The sequence below is a fragment of the Homalodisca vitripennis genome, chromosome 2 (genome assembly GCF_021130785.1).
Source record: "Homalodisca vitripennis isolate AUS2020 chromosome 2, UT_GWSS_2.1, whole genome shotgun sequence".
NCBI lineage: Eukaryota > Metazoa > Arthropoda > Insecta > Hemiptera > Cicadellidae > Homalodisca > Homalodisca vitripennis.
The window spans coordinates 162,993,766-163,009,959 of record NC_060208.1 but is presented as its reverse complement, the minus strand read 5'-3'; the positions used below and the strand labels follow the sequence as shown (position 1 = coordinate 163,009,959).

The 16,194-nt window shown below is 31.9% G+C and overlaps 1 long non-coding RNA gene across 1 annotated transcript; it reads right to left on the bottom strand.

The window, feature by feature from the left end:
- Positions 1-5,038: 5,038 nt before the first annotated feature.
- On the bottom strand, positions 5,039-15,467 carry LOC124354964. Its single transcript, XR_006921725.1, has 2 exons — positions 15,106-15,467; positions 5,039-7,405 (listed from the first exon to the last, which is right to left on the bottom strand). It is a non-coding gene; the product is annotated as an uncharacterized LOC124354964 (long non-coding RNA).
- Positions 15,468-16,194: the final 727 nt, after the last annotated feature.

Sequence of the window (16,194 nt, the reverse complement as noted above, 5' to 3'; positions counted from 1 at the left end):
GAATATTTACTACATACCTAAGTATATTTATGATTGGACAAATCAAGAAACCGTTGTTAATTATTCCAATGCAGGATTTATGAAACCATTCCTTGTGTGGCCGACTGTATTGTGCAGTTATAAACTTTAATCATTATCGTTGTGGCTGGAAAGTGCTGCCATCTACACCATAATAAACCTAGTTTAGAATAGTTTATTATATGAGTGCCAGTGCAACTGTAGCTGCTATCGTATTAATTTATTAAAATATTAATTCATTTGGTGGAGCAGAACCAAAAAAATATGGAAACGAGTTCATATTCTGTTGATATTAGAGACCTACTTGAGACCGATTGTATCTTTATTCAGCAAATACATGATTACAAAAGTGCCAAGTGCTGATGCAGAACCCGGCCAGCCACTAGCAATGGTCCACTAAGCTGAGAGGACAACCACCTGTAATTTCACCCAAGCTAAGCAAAAGATAAATTTGGAGCACACTTAATGACCTACAGAGTACAAAGGGTTAAGAAACAATGTGCTACCTTCAATATCTAATCTCAGAGAAATTGTAACAAATTATATATGATTTACTTTTACATCAGAGTTTCAAATGACAAGAATTAATGTGTTTTTAATGTTTATATAGTTCATAGGTAGATTTTTAGCATATCCATGTCTTCTACTATTCACAGTGTATTTTGTTGGATTAAAAATAGGACAGTTATTAGATAAAACCATAAAAATAAGTTGAACAAGTTGATAGTAACCGTAAAACTTTTATAAAAGATGGTTATAAAGTATTTTAGTCAAGTACTTTGATTTAAACTGAAAGTACTCCCTTAAGGCAGGTTATTTTAGTAAATTTAGTTTCCAATATAAAACTTTTTTTGAAATGGTGAGGAAAAATCTGATCCAAATAATTTACAAGGAAAATAATGTTTATTCCTTATACAACTAGGATATGCGTTCATAACTTCAATTTCTTATATTTTTTACCATACAGAAATGGTATTAAAGTTGGGAGTTTTTATGCAACATGTTATAGAACATGTTACTGTCATTGATATGCAGGGAGGAGACAATTTACAATACTGTTTGGCTTTTCTTCACAAGAAATTTAGATTATATAAATATTATACAAGATAGTAACAGTTTAAGTATTGTGAATTTGACTTTCTCTCCTGCCTGTTACGGGACACCCTTTATTTAATGAACATTTAGAAGAAGCCTTATAAAGTAATGCTAGTTTTAAGCTTGCAAGGTACTGAAAATAGATAAAAAAAAAAAAAATAGAATTTGAAATTTAATCATTGCACAGATATAGGTTTAAAAAAACTAAAATATCAAACCAAATACAGCTCAATTTGTTATTCCGGGTTTTTAAGAAATGAATATCAGGGTTTTAACACTTTGTAATTTTTTTTACATATAACTTACAATTATAATATTTATCCATCAAATCAAAGAGCAACTCAATAGTTTTGTTTGTTATCACCTGTGTGCATGCAGACTCAATGTTTCCTCCACCATCTGTTAGAAAGCGGTAGTGTCAAAAATGGTCACTTGTGAACAGAAGGCTTTTTATGCTCTGCAGTTTGTCAAGACCAAATCTGTAGTAATAGTGCAACGTGCATTGCGTATAAAGTTTGGGTGCGACTCTTCAAGTGATAACATAGGTAGCTGCTGTTGAATCAGTAGCTAACTGATCAGTTTGAAGATACTGGCAAAAGGAAGACCAACGGTTTGTGAAGAGAGTATTGAGCAAGTGAGACTCATGAAATTAGTTTGGAAGGCTAGTTGTGAATTAAGCGGCCCATACACTAGACGTGCAATGCACGCCGTGCCAAAATTAGACGAAACGTGCCAGTGTGTGGAGGTCTCCGTGCTAAGCACGCCGTGCATTGCATGGCACGATGGCAATCAAGATCGGTTTGATTTTCGGCGTGCCGTGCCACCTGCCGCCGTGTCATCCTGCAAGTGTGTGGACCAGTCCCGCGCCACGTGCTGAGAGTGGAGTGTCTTTTGAGGTTATTTTTCGTTCTCTCGCGGCAAATACTCTCCTATATTTATCACGTCGACTGCTGACACAAAAAATTTTTCGTGGCAACTAACCGTTGTTCCGCCGTTATAGCTTTTCTCAGATTAGTGTCTTGTCTTTCGATGCGTGGCCTAACCTTTTCAACACGTAACTAAATGTTTCGTCATCCATTCGCAAGTAGATCCTGTTATCATTTTTATGATTTTCACGTAAGTCTTTCAGTAGTCTCATATCAGAATACATTTCTCTCTCTTTTAAACAATTTTTCGTCCATAATTGTCTTCTTCTCTTGTTCACTTTGCTATCGTCATGAATCGCACCAATCAACAATACTGTTTAACGCTTTATGTTTAGTAGTAAAATATCACAGCACGATAATACTACACAATATCACAATACCACAACCAACTTCTAGCACGTCACGGGACTGACTAAACTGTCAGTGTGTGGGGCACAAAGTGCCATGCCAAGCACGGCGTGCCAGTATAAAAAACTGCACGGCGTGCAATGCACGTCTAGTGTATGGGCCGCTTTACAGTTCCAGTGACAACTGGAACATTTTACGGAATCGCTTACAACTATAACCTTATCATTTGCAGTTGTTAAGGGCTCTAAAGCCTGCAGACATGCCAATGTATGATTTACATACCAATTTTAGTAACGAAATGTTGCACGACAATGAAGTTTTCTGGATCATGTTGTTTTCAGGGACTAATCGACATTTCACCTCGGTGGACATGTGAAGACTCACAATGTATGTATATGGGGCTCAGAAAACCCTCACGAGATGGTATAATTGCAGTGAGACTCCCCTAAATTGAATGTTTTGTGTGCCATATCTAGGCAGAAAAATTATGAGCCTCTCTTTTTTGGAGAAGGAATTGTAACTGGTATTTCTTACATTGATGCTCTAGAACTATGGCTACCTCCTCAATTGGGAGACGAACTACAGACCTTCATTTGGCAGCAAGATGATGTACTGCCTCACTGGCATAACTCAGTATGTGATTGGTTGAACGTCACTGTACCTGAACTCTGAATTGGTCACAAGGGGCCTAATGACAGAGATTGTTTCGCATGGCCTCCACATTCACCCAACCTGACGCCATTTGATGTCTAACTTTGGGGATTCATAAAGGATTGTGTATATGTGCCTCCGCTACAAGGTGACTTACCTAACTTAAGGAACAAGATTGAAACAGCTGTTGCAATAATCACTCCAGACACATTGATCTAAATTTGGGAAGAACTGGACAATCGACTTGATGTGTGCCATGTGACGAATGGAGCTTAGATTGAACACTTGTAGGCATAACTATATAAGTTCCTTTTCATTTCATGTATTAATTATATTTTAAGTGTTATATAATAAATACTACAAAACGTTAAAACTATTAATATTCATTTATAAACACCTGTTACACCTAGTATCATTTTGGATTTTATGTTACTTTTACAGAAGTAATTCTACTACCTTTGAGAAATAAAAATAAGTGTTAAGATCAAATTTCATAATGTCCACCACTTAAAAATAGATATGTAGGAAAATAACAATTTGTATTAATCAGGTGTTTGTGTCAAAGACCAATACCAAATTTCACCCTAGTACATAAACATGACGTTAAAAGAGGAGAAAAAAAATTGGAAGTCTGGCAGGATAAACAAAAAATTTTGAAAATTTTGCTATGGCTTATGGACAAAATTGAAGATTCCAGGGACTTTCTGTATACTATGTAAGTGCATGTTATTTTTAAGGTCAATTCTAGGTCAAGTTTGGAGAGAAAGGAAGTGTTAAGTTAAAATCTTCTGATGGTGAAGAGCAGTGGTGCTGCTAAACCGAAACTGAATTTATATTTGAACTTGTAATGCGTTTAGAGTGTTACTGCAAATAATGTTATATACGTAGTATTAAGTTTTCCGCTACTTGGGGTGGATGAAGATAGGGCTGCAACTTGCGCCTCCGGTCACAATTACACTTTCTTCCAATTATTTCAAGTTTCTTACCTCTCCATCAAATGAGATTGATCAGCCTTTGATTATTTACACTACATGTATAAATTTCAAAAGATCTTATTAGATAATCCATTTCAAAGATTTTTTTGCATTTTATTAGATTGTTTTTTACATTAATTTTATGTTCAATAATTACTTCTATATGAAAAAAATTTTAATATTAGTAGTGGAAATAAATAGAGTTTAATACTTTATGAATAACAATATAGGGCTTTGTAATATGTTCTAATGTGTCTGTATTTGTACAATATTTTTCTATCATTACATCTTCTTCAAAACAAACAAGTTCTGAAATCTTAATTTTGACATGTCATAATTTCAATGCAATGCAAGCACACACATTAGTGTGGTATCACATAAACAAAATGGTTAAAGAGCAGTTTATGCTTTATTACAGAACCATTATAACCGAAGACATGAACTTCAATTTGTGTACTTTGTGAGAGGAAATAACTGGAGTTTGGCAGATGTTTTTCATGCATTTTTTTAGTGTGTTGGAACAGCATTTTCAACAAACAGAATACAATTTTTTTTGTTTCCAAACACTAAAGTATATAGAACTGTGTATTTGTTTAATTAGACAAAATTTGGAATATAAATTAGTTGTTGGCTGCCATGGAAACACAATTTTAGTACTGGATTTACTTTAAAGGCCATAACACAACATAATGTTTACTTTTTACATATAAACAGCTCATTCAATTAGATACTAATTTGTTATTATTTAGTGTCTAATACTAAAAAAATAATGAATTGGTATCTAACAACATATAGTTATGCGAAGTAACATTGTCTAAACATAATGCTTAGGCAAATTTATTCCTAAGACTTGCAAATTCATTGTAATCTACCACATATTCTGTGCAAACTGGGTGGTGTTTGTAGGGTTAAGTAAAGTAACAATTCAACAATGTTTCAATTATAATTGTTGGTAAATATTCAAAAGTATATGAAAAACACAAATTACCACACTATAAGTTGGATTGAAAGAAAACAAAGTTGTTCAAAATCCTTCCTTTATTAAAACAACATTCTCCTTAATGATTTCATAAATGCAAGAAGCATCCTACATATTATTTTAAACATATGTTAGAATTAGTCAATTTCATCAATAACAAGATAGTAATGGTATTTGTATAAAAAATAGTTAGAAATTTATAAAAAATGACTAGGAACTATGAAACTTGACAAAACAAGGCTCTACACAAAATCCCGGCTGCCCAGGACATTTGGGACAATAGTAACAACAGTCCTTTCTTCTTCCCTCAATGGAACATTGTTTACACTTTTTCCGCAGCCTTCTACCACTGGCTGATTGTGGTAATTTGGAAGGAAAATGCAATTCTTCAGAGTCAGGTAGCATCCATTGACTAGGTGGAACAGTTCCAGGATATGGCTCATAATCTACTGGAAAAAGCAATTTATAAAAATATTCAAGTCACTAATTTGTGGCAAAAACTGAAGTTATTAGGCTCAACAAATTCTTTAAGATGTTAAATTCTTAGTTCTAAACAATGCACAGTTTTACCAAAGTTAATATAATTGTTTGAGAAAGCAAATCTTCATTAGCAAAAGATATTTGCAGGAAAGTTTGAAGCCCTATTTATAAGATGATTTTTCAGTCTTTTAAACATACAGTATATAAGCTAAGAGAAGTCACTGCCATCCATATTTCTCTCTTGATATAACCACAGTAGAGCTTACTTTACTGGTTGGCTGGAAAATAAGTTAAATCTTGCATTAGTGTCACAAATTATAAAAACCTTTTATAGATTAAATGTATAGTACCTATACCATAAATTCTTAAACATCAGTGTTGAAACTGCATTAGTTCTATAATTGTGATATTGATACACTAGAAATACTTAAGGTAAGTAATTTGCACCAAAGCCATTACTACAACTGAGGAATATGTAATGATGACAGGCAAAGTGAAACAAGTTATGTTATAGGAAATAAACAAAGCTTTTTTATATTCCACATTGATTGAACAAAATTCTGCTTTTTACTTGCTAAAGATGAAAAACTAGCAAATGTGAACCCCACAATGATAGAGTTCAATGAATTGTATCCAAGTTACACTGTATTAGCATGTGATATGAAATCTTACAGACTTTTATTGCAGTACAGGTGCTCATAATAAATTATAATTATTGTAAATATGTTGCTATAGGTAAACCGCTTACAACAAGACACTGGGCGGTTTTAGTTTAGGATGGGGTAATATACCCCTCCGATGCTGTGATGTCGCCCTCTCTCCCAGTATTCCCACCACTGTTCTACACTTGCCTGCCTGCTCTATCCCCTGACCTGGCCACTGCCACTTAGCGGCTAACCTCACAACAAAGCGCAAGCTCCCTGGATATGTCTATGGCTACATTAGTCTGTTCAATTAATATTTTACGCTTGTCCCTACACAAAAAATTACAATATACTTATAGAATAAGTAATTAGCTGCAGTGTAAACAAAATGGCATGAGTGAGACATGATCCACACAGCTGATAAAAGAGATGAAAAGATGCGTAGATGCTTGTCCCACTCTCCACCACTGGAGGGGGCCCCTCCTGCACGTGCCTGCTCAGGTTTTTTTTGCGAGTGGTTTATCTATAATAAGAAATTAAACATAATTTAATTTGATAATGAATATTTATTTTTGATAATAATGGGGATAAAATATCCTATTATTAAAAGATATTGTAATACCCATACAATACAAATCTTTCATTTAGTTTAAAATTATAAAAGTTCTGAATTAAATTACTTATTTATTACTAATGTATAATATTTTGGAAACTTAAAAACTCATATTTTTAGCTGTCAAAATATCGATGTTGCATTAACAAATAATGATATATTGAATGAAAACAAACTGTAAAATATAAAAAATTACATGTTAAATGGTTAAAAAAAACACAAAAATTATGTGTTAACGGATTATAAGAAAAAACCTCAAGACTTATAACATGTCCTTTATTATTAAAACTTTATTATATTAATAATGCTAACTGATTTCTTGAATTAAAAAGTGTTTTCCATAGCCAAGTAAAAATTAGTCACTTTCACCCATAACAAATAGTAATAATATTATGTATGTAAAAATACTTGGTTTAACATCTAAGTATATGACCAGGGGCTGTGGAAATTGACAAAGCATGGTTGTAAGCAAAATCCCGGCTGTCCAGGACACTTGGGGCAGTAATAACAACTGTCCTTTCGTCTTCCCTCAATGGAACATTGTTTACACTTTTTCCGTGACGTTCTACCAGTGGCAGCAAGAGCCAGTTTGGAAGGAAAGTGTATTTCTCCTGACTCAGGTGGCATCCATCGACTGGGTGGAACGGTATCGATGTCGGAGTACAGTTCAGGTTTTACTGGAAACAATACAGATATTAATTTTATTCATTTCAGGCAAATCTTAAAATTATATGTTCTAACAGATTCCTCAAGATATTGAATTCTTAACTGTACAAGAATCCATGCTAAATGTATAAACTAAAATATATTAGGTATTTAAGAAAATAAATATTAGGTTGTAAATTTATATTGGATAAAAATCGTTTAAGTATTTTTTAAGCACTAGTGAGCTGACTTTCCTGTGACCTGAGTCTTAAAAATATTGTTATATGAGCTAAGAGAAGGCACTGCTCATCCATCTTTCTCATTTCATATACCCATGGTACCTAGATGCCTAAAAATAAGACATAGATGTTAATTTAAATTCTACAAACATATTTAAAGTATGGCCATACATCTTTTATTGACTACAACTATAATGTTTATACCATATGGTAAAGGATAGTTAATTTTAAGTACAGTATACATTAAACAAAACATTCAATAGAAATAAAATTGTCTATAGAATAACCAATAATTATTAAATTAAAACAAATATGAATGCCATTTAGCATGTTTGAATGTTGAGTTCATCTCCACTTCACTTTCCACCTAATTGTGAACCTGAGGAGATAATGAGAATACCTCATCCACATTTTGTGGTGTATATGAAATTTTGGGGGGGAGGGGAAGGATTCACTGTATGGTTTAGGATGTATAAAAACCCTCCATAAATAGAGGTGCAGGAATATTTCCACTGAATATTTTTGAGCTTTAAGAGCTCTAGCTTAAAAAAATCGGGTATAAATTTAATGTATCTCTCTAAAAAGTTCAGGTGGGAGGGGGACTCAAGCCCCTGAACCTCACTCTCATGCTCATGTCTTGACAACACTTATTTTTGTAGTATACGTGTCTCTGACAGGAGACCAGGACTCCAGATTTCAGGTGTCAAGTCTGTGACCGTCCGATTAAAGATGCGGAAAATTGAAGTGGAGCTGAACTCAACATTCGCATTGAATAAACCTTTTCCAACCATATCTATGTATTTAGCATGTTCTTTTGGGGGAAAAAAATAAAAATGTCCATCAGCACAACTTTTCAGAGAAGCAATCCTATAAGCGCATATTCCTTTAATCAAGGAAAATAATACATTATTACAAACAACAAGAAATTCCAGAGAAGAAATAACACATGAGATTTTTCCACAATTTATTAGGCAATCATCAAAAGGTGTGCATGTATTAAAAAAATAGGTCTACTTCATACACAAGTACTATGAATTACCAAAATTAATTCTACTTTAGTAAGATTGAATCATTCTAGGTAGGAGAAGGGGAGGAATTTCAAAACGGATGAAGCCCCACAAGACAAGTTTATTTTAATTGCTTTATTTGTCATCAGTTTACAAATTTAAACTATGATAAAGTAGACATGACACATTAGGTTAAAATACAACAATATACTACTTAAAGATAAGTTCCTAGCCAAACAATTATAAAAGGTAGTTAATCAACTGATTAAGCTACTACAGAGCACTAATTAAATTAAATGTTGAAAACCCACTACTTTGCAATATCTTCCACTTGTCAAGTGATATAATAGCTTAATATGAAAACTTTTAAAGTTTGACTGTAGTTTACAATGACAATGGGCCGATCGATGAATTGGATAGTATTGCAGAGTTTTAAGTATTGCTGGTACTGACAGTAATTTCATTTTTTTTTAAATCTATCACCATTTTCTTTAAATAAACCATACTGCCTAAAAATTTCAGTTAAAGGGAGAGTCAACATTTTAATTTTTAAAACAGGATTTTGCAGTCCAGTTGAAACATAGCTCTCACTATCCTTTTTTTAATATTGAAGATTTTCCACCAACAAAATTGGCGAATTAGTCCACAGAATTTATCCAAAACACCTCCCCATACTCTACTATATATATGCCATTGATATTTTCTATTCTAAGACAGTGGAGAAACCTTAGACTGAGTTTGGCGACCTTCCAAAAATTTAATTCTCTTCTTTAAAGAGCTGATGGCTTACTCTGAGGCTACATGATCTACAGCGGTTGACACAGACTCTGAAATCACTGATATGTATTAACACCTTCACTTCTCTAAACTGACTGATGATAAGTATTGTAAAGAGACAACAAGCGTACTAGGGCATCTGCCACAGTCAACATCTTAAACTATTGTATAGGTGTCTAGCTATAATACGATTTGATAACATCTTCACTGCAGGTCTATATTGAGTAATGAGAAGTATTCTAATAAGACAGCAAGCGAACTAAGGAGTCTGCCGCAGTCAACATGTTAAGAATGTAAACACCTAACATGCATGTTAGCATGTTTTTGAATACCTAGATCCAATCATTTATTGAGAAAAATCTAAACTCAATATTATTTTTGTAAAAGTAGGTGTTGATTACTAACTGTATAATTTCCTGTGCTGTGTTATTGTAAAGTCCAGAATGTTTTGGTGCCAGAAGAGCTGAAGAACACAAGTCTGAATTAATTGGCTCCTGAAGAGAGAGACACATCAGTTCTGTCCACTTTGTAAAATAACACAGTACGCAAAAATAACACTGAAGAAGATATTTAATAACATTAACATGAAATGATGCATTCATAATATTCTAGATTATATACACAATTTTCTATTGATCCAAAAATAGTGGTCCAATTTTTCTTGGGAGCAGCAATGGGAATTTAACCCTTTGGTTGTTAAAGAAATATAATAAAATTTCACAGAAATGTTCTGCTCAATTTGCAATGTTTTATTTAAACCTTGGCTTAAATTTTTTAAAATTTGCTTTACATTGATCTTGTTCTTAATTCGTATGACTAATGAAAAATTAATTTTACCTTACACAGTGTTAATTTTACCTGCACGACACAATTGTCATTCTTTACAGCATTATTAACCGAGCATTGCAACCGTTAAAAGCTTGTATCTACATTACTGATCAATTTTTATGATGTAGGTGTCAAAGTATTTGGAATTAATTTATTCTTCAAAAATTTGCATAATCTTATTTGTTTCTACAGTATTGAGCCTTAAAATATCCACTATCTGCCACTTTGAAACCTGATTTTATAATATAGTATAAATTTTCTATTAATTTGAAACTGCCAGAAAAATAATTGTGCTAAATTTGAGTTTATTATATCCTAACTGGTTTCTGCGATAAAAAAAATAGAAACTAAAAAACATATATACATACAGACAGATGGTAAGCATTTCTGACTCATGTTTGTATTACATTTTTTGTTTGTCTTGACACAAAGAACAAATCTCTGAAATATTTTTGGAGATTATCCTGTATATTTATTTTTATAATTTATTAGTTGTGAATTATAAAACATACTTTATTTATTTGGTTTTTTTATTGATAGCAGAATATTCAGAAATTCAACAGAAAATTCAGGAAGTTGATTTAATTAGTTTAATTTCACATTAATAATTTGTAGTGGTTAGTAACAAAAGCAACACAACCTAGTTTGTTATAGGAGGCGTTCAAATTGTTTTTCCTTGGTTTCTTGGCAATATCCCAGCCGATGATAAAACGTGCTGTTTATTACATCTACTAGAATACGTGCAGCTTCTACAATACACTGTCATGCTATTGTTGAGGTGGAGAAGAGCTACTGATTGCTTCAAAAAGTTAAATTTTATGCCCACGTCACTGTACAGTTTTATTTGTGTACGTTTACGAGTACAGAAGATAATAGACCATTTCAAGACTTTTCAGCACTCCTGTATATATTCTAACCACTTGTATCAATTTTATAAGTATTATTTATGAGGGTTTATACAAACTACAGAGCCAATTAAAAGTATTTATATATTTCTTAAATGGTAATATTAGGTAGGAGGATTTCAGACATTTGCCATCGTTGTATGTTACAAAATTAGAACACTATGTTTTTGATGAATTTGAATATCGTCTTTTCTAGGTGTAAAATCTTTTATGTTCTATTTTTGTGATATACAATGGTGGAAAATGTTATAATTTCGGTTCTTACGGTTGATGTTTTTAAAAGAACAAAGGATTCTAAAAAGTTGCTTCCATTTTAAACAAAAGAGTATTTTATTTCTGCAAAATTACTTCATTAGTTGCTTTAATTTATATCATAATTAATTTTATTAATATTAAAAAACATTAAAATATGTTTTAACGTATATTAAGATTAAGCTACTACTTTTTAACTTAGTGGAGTTGGATAAAAGGTATGCTTGTGATCCATGCTATTGTGGACCTTCGGAGCCATCCATGTGGTATAACTACAGTATAGTCAATTAACCTCGGATGCTAAAATATATATAAAATACCCGTGTCACAATGTTTGTTACCTTACTCCTCTGAAACGGCTTTACTGATTTTTACCAAATTTTATATACATATTCACTAGGTCTGAGAATCGGATACTATCTATTTTTCATACTCCGAAGTGTTCAGGGTGGTCACCAATTACATTTAGAAGATCACAATTTTCAAAGTGCCTGCATATTGGTAACTGCAAATATGAGACAGTTACATTTGTTACATAGCCAAACACTATTTGAAGGTGCTAAGTTAAGATGTATATTTGTGTTTTAGATAAATTATCTATGGTTGAACTTAATGCTTGAATTTTAGACCACTTTAAAATAAAGTACATGCACACGTAGCATGCGTCTTTTTAAATTTTGTTTTGGTTTGCAGGACACCTCAGCTTACCAAAAAAATTTAAATCTTCTATTATTCAATTTTTAAATATGAGCAGTAATTACCATCATTAAGTAATTTTAATTATTTATTAAACGTTACTTGAATTATTGTGTGTCTGTAAAATTAACTTTATTTTTTTATTTAATCATAAACTATTCAAACGACTGTGCTGAAATTTGACATGGAGATTCTTAAGATCCCTGGGATGAATATATGCATATTCTTATTTCTAAAATCCCTCTGGGCTATGCCCCACTGGCCTTTAAAGTAGTAACATAATCCCTCTAAAGTTCTGAAAGATTAATTAAAAGAGTATTTCTAATGTTATCAACTGTTCTGTGTAAACATTGTTTATTATTTAAAATTTATTTACATTTATAGTGAGTGAAAATATTTTTAATCGTTTTAGATTTCAATACATTAAAAGTTTGGGCATAATTAATTGTAAATAAATATAGTAAGAATATTTTTGTGTAAACTAGGTATTTCAAATCAATAATTTTGTACTCTGTGGTGGTAGCCGCTTACTGCAGTCCAATTACCAAGCTCCTTCCAGTTGAAAAATAAGCGAAACGTGTGAAATGGGACTTATAACAAATATCCCTTTGCATGACACTAATAAATCCATTAATGCCAAGACAAGTAAAAATGTTGTTTCTTTAAGTTCAAAGCTAATTTTGATTACAACTAAATTATAAAAGGTAAAAGCAAAAAAGTATAAAACAGAGCATTTTGCTAAAAGTTAGTGTATTTATTGATAAAAATAAAAGAACTATTTACAAAACTGTTTATTTCAAATAAATTTCAATTTATTGTAAAATGTAATTAAACTGACAAATTTAATTACATTTTACTATAAAACAAGATACATATTTCAAACTAATCTCACCACTACCATACGATGAAGAATAATAACGAGACATGTAGTAGACATGCACACGTAACAACCGAGAAAGGAGTAATACACATCACGGATATGTTTGGTTATGGCTCTGTAGGAGACGCAGAACTGACGAGCAGGTGGTCGGAGTTAGACAAAGGGCGCTCCCTTCTCCCTGCCGCAGAGTGAAGGCGTTTATAAATACTTCCTTGGCAACCACGATAAGCTCGGGTCATGCACCAGGCATTTCGAAGGCCTTTTATGAACTACAAAAACTCACCAAGAGACATAATCTATAACATTGGATATAACTGTATTTGGCATTTTGATCAAAGTCTACCATTCTAATTAGTCTACAACATGGGAAGGGTTAATAAATCAAGAACTAATTTTAAGTGGATTAAGTAAATTAACCTGACTTACACTACAGTATAATAAGTGGCCACTGACATAATCGGATGATGATTATCGATTTTAAATATACATACTATCTAATATAATATTTAACTCATAGAAATTCATAATTAATCACTGCCAGCTTTCTTTATACTATGTATGTATATTTCCAGTTGTTGCTAGTAACGTCATTACCAGTTGTTATTTTGTTTACGTAGAAGGCTAGTGATGACAAGAACAATGACGATGAATACACAAATATTGGCTCAACATGTTTTTATAAACACTGAGCAATGTTTTAAATAAAAAGGAGCTAGGTCCTTAAATCCAAAGTAGATTCTGTTTGTAGTGAGGAGATGAAAAGTAGAATTAAAGGCAGAAATGAAATAGTATTTCGCAAAAAAAGTCAGAACAAACATAACGTTGCAAAAAACGCACGAAAAGTTTTTTGGAACATACTAAATTTGATATTATGAATATACTATGAATCATATTCTAGTTGAAATCAAACAAACTATGCCATTTTAATTAATGGATATAGTTTTGACGGCATCAGTGCCTACAGGAATACCATATCAGATTCGCTAAAATACTCGTAAACACTACAGACTTTAAATATAGTTTAGTTATTTTATGTACCTAATCTGAAACAAATACATATCTTTTACATATAGAAATATAGCTTCCCTATATAAATTAAATATCATTTTAAAGCATAAAACGTAATTCAGCTCGACATCATCGTTGAAAATTTATTCAAGGTATAAACATGTTTGGAAATAAATTAAAAATTGAAATTATGTTGACTAATGGCGTCATGAATAGTGACGTTCGTTTCTTCTTTGTTTCACAAGCAGTCAGGTTTATCCTTGAAAATACATAAGGTAAGTAAATGTTATTGTTTTGTTGTAATTATATAAATTATAAATAATATTTTACTTTGTAAAAACATATTAATATTTATACATTAATTTTTAAGATTGAAACTAGCCAAACCACATTGTTCTTTGAAATATCTATTATGTTATTTGGTCCGACATTTTGCTTTTAGTCTTTCGGATGGTCATGAATATTGATAATTCCATATCATTTGATAATCATCATCCGATTGTGTTGGTGGCCGCTTATTATACTGCAGTCCTGACTTAAATTATAACCCAATTGTTCAACCTGAACTTAACATTGGAACATTTACGTTGGAACTAAAGTTATGAGGTAAGTTTTATTAAATAAGTAAATAGTTTTTGTTCAATGGAATAAGCGGGCCAGGTATTTATATTGCTTATTACAATCACCAATACTTATATATTGAATAATAGAACTAGCCCTATCAACCGATATCAACGTATCTGAAATACTAAATTAAAGTTACATGTTTCAAATTAATGGAAATAGTTACGTAATATCATAAATAATAAAGAAACCATAGGCCTAACCATTAATCAAACGATAAAACAAGAAAGATGATAAGAAAAGTGACATTTAAATAATATTGAAATCGTAACAACAAACATCTTGAAACCAAGAAATATACATAAATAATCTTTGAGTGTTATTTTGTACAGTTTTGAGAAGTTACTTATAGAAAAATTTGAGATTAGAGTATAAAAATGCGTGTACAGTTGGTGCAGATGATTTAGTTATTGTTAAAATAAATTAATATTGGTTGATTATTTCCATGGGTATAATAATTAAATATAGTTTGATAATATGGAGATAAAAAACCCGGGTATGCTTATCGTACTCTACCTGAATACACCTCCAGTAAAACATAACCACGACTAAATGTGTAGTTCAATTCAGTGTCAGGTATTTATCTTGAATACATTACATTATTAGTTAAAATACCCACTGCTATAGCGATTTGAAGGAAATAACAAAGTAACCGCGTAAAATCACTGATGTAGCCTATACTCATATTTTCTTAACCAATGATAACAGTGATTATTATTTTTTGAAAACTTCCAACTCTGTCGAATCAAAGAAAGGTAAACAACCACATAGGCCTATCAACTACTTCAAAAATTCCTAATCCCGTCCATCGTCCATCAACTCTCCAAAATTCCTATGACCAGTAACATAACAGTAACAATAACTAAAAAGTGACAACTTCAGAAACAAGTCAGCTGACTACACCAGCTGATTGACTCACATGTGGAGTTATCGGTGCTAGGCATACAGTGTAGTATGAATACATACATTACTCAATCGTTTCAATGGTTTAAAATTACAAATCGAAATATTTATACATATATACAGGATATAATAAAAAGGTTGGGCTGGCTATGTATCTTAAACTTCTGTGTGCGATTCTAAGCTAAAAATGAAGAACTTTTTCCCGATTTCCACTTCGTTTAGCACCTAGCCGCCATTTTGTATTTTTGTACCAAACTATTATTTCTAAAAATGGTAAAGCCAAAGAATCCAAATTTGGAACATAGGTTTCAATAGGCAAGAAAAGAAATATTGTGTTAATTTCTTCAATATTAACTAAATTTAATGGTGTCTGTTGAAAAGTTTTAAAGTCAAATCATAAAAAGACCAGTATAGTTATAACAAATTTACTAGAGACCAACTATTTGGAGAACTTTGTTGCAATTCGAACGGTACTATTTTTAATGGAATCTATCAAGACATAAGCGAAAACGACCACTTTAAACGTACGCTTACACAAGCTGTAAGTAGCAAACATTTTGTCTTTTGATAGGTATCAGCTATATTACATCAGTTATAAAAATTGTACAAGGCACTAAGTATTTGGACAATGTTATTACAATTCCAAGAGTAAATGCGAAGCGTTTGTCACTCCAAATAAACTAAAATCGATGTTCAAGTTTC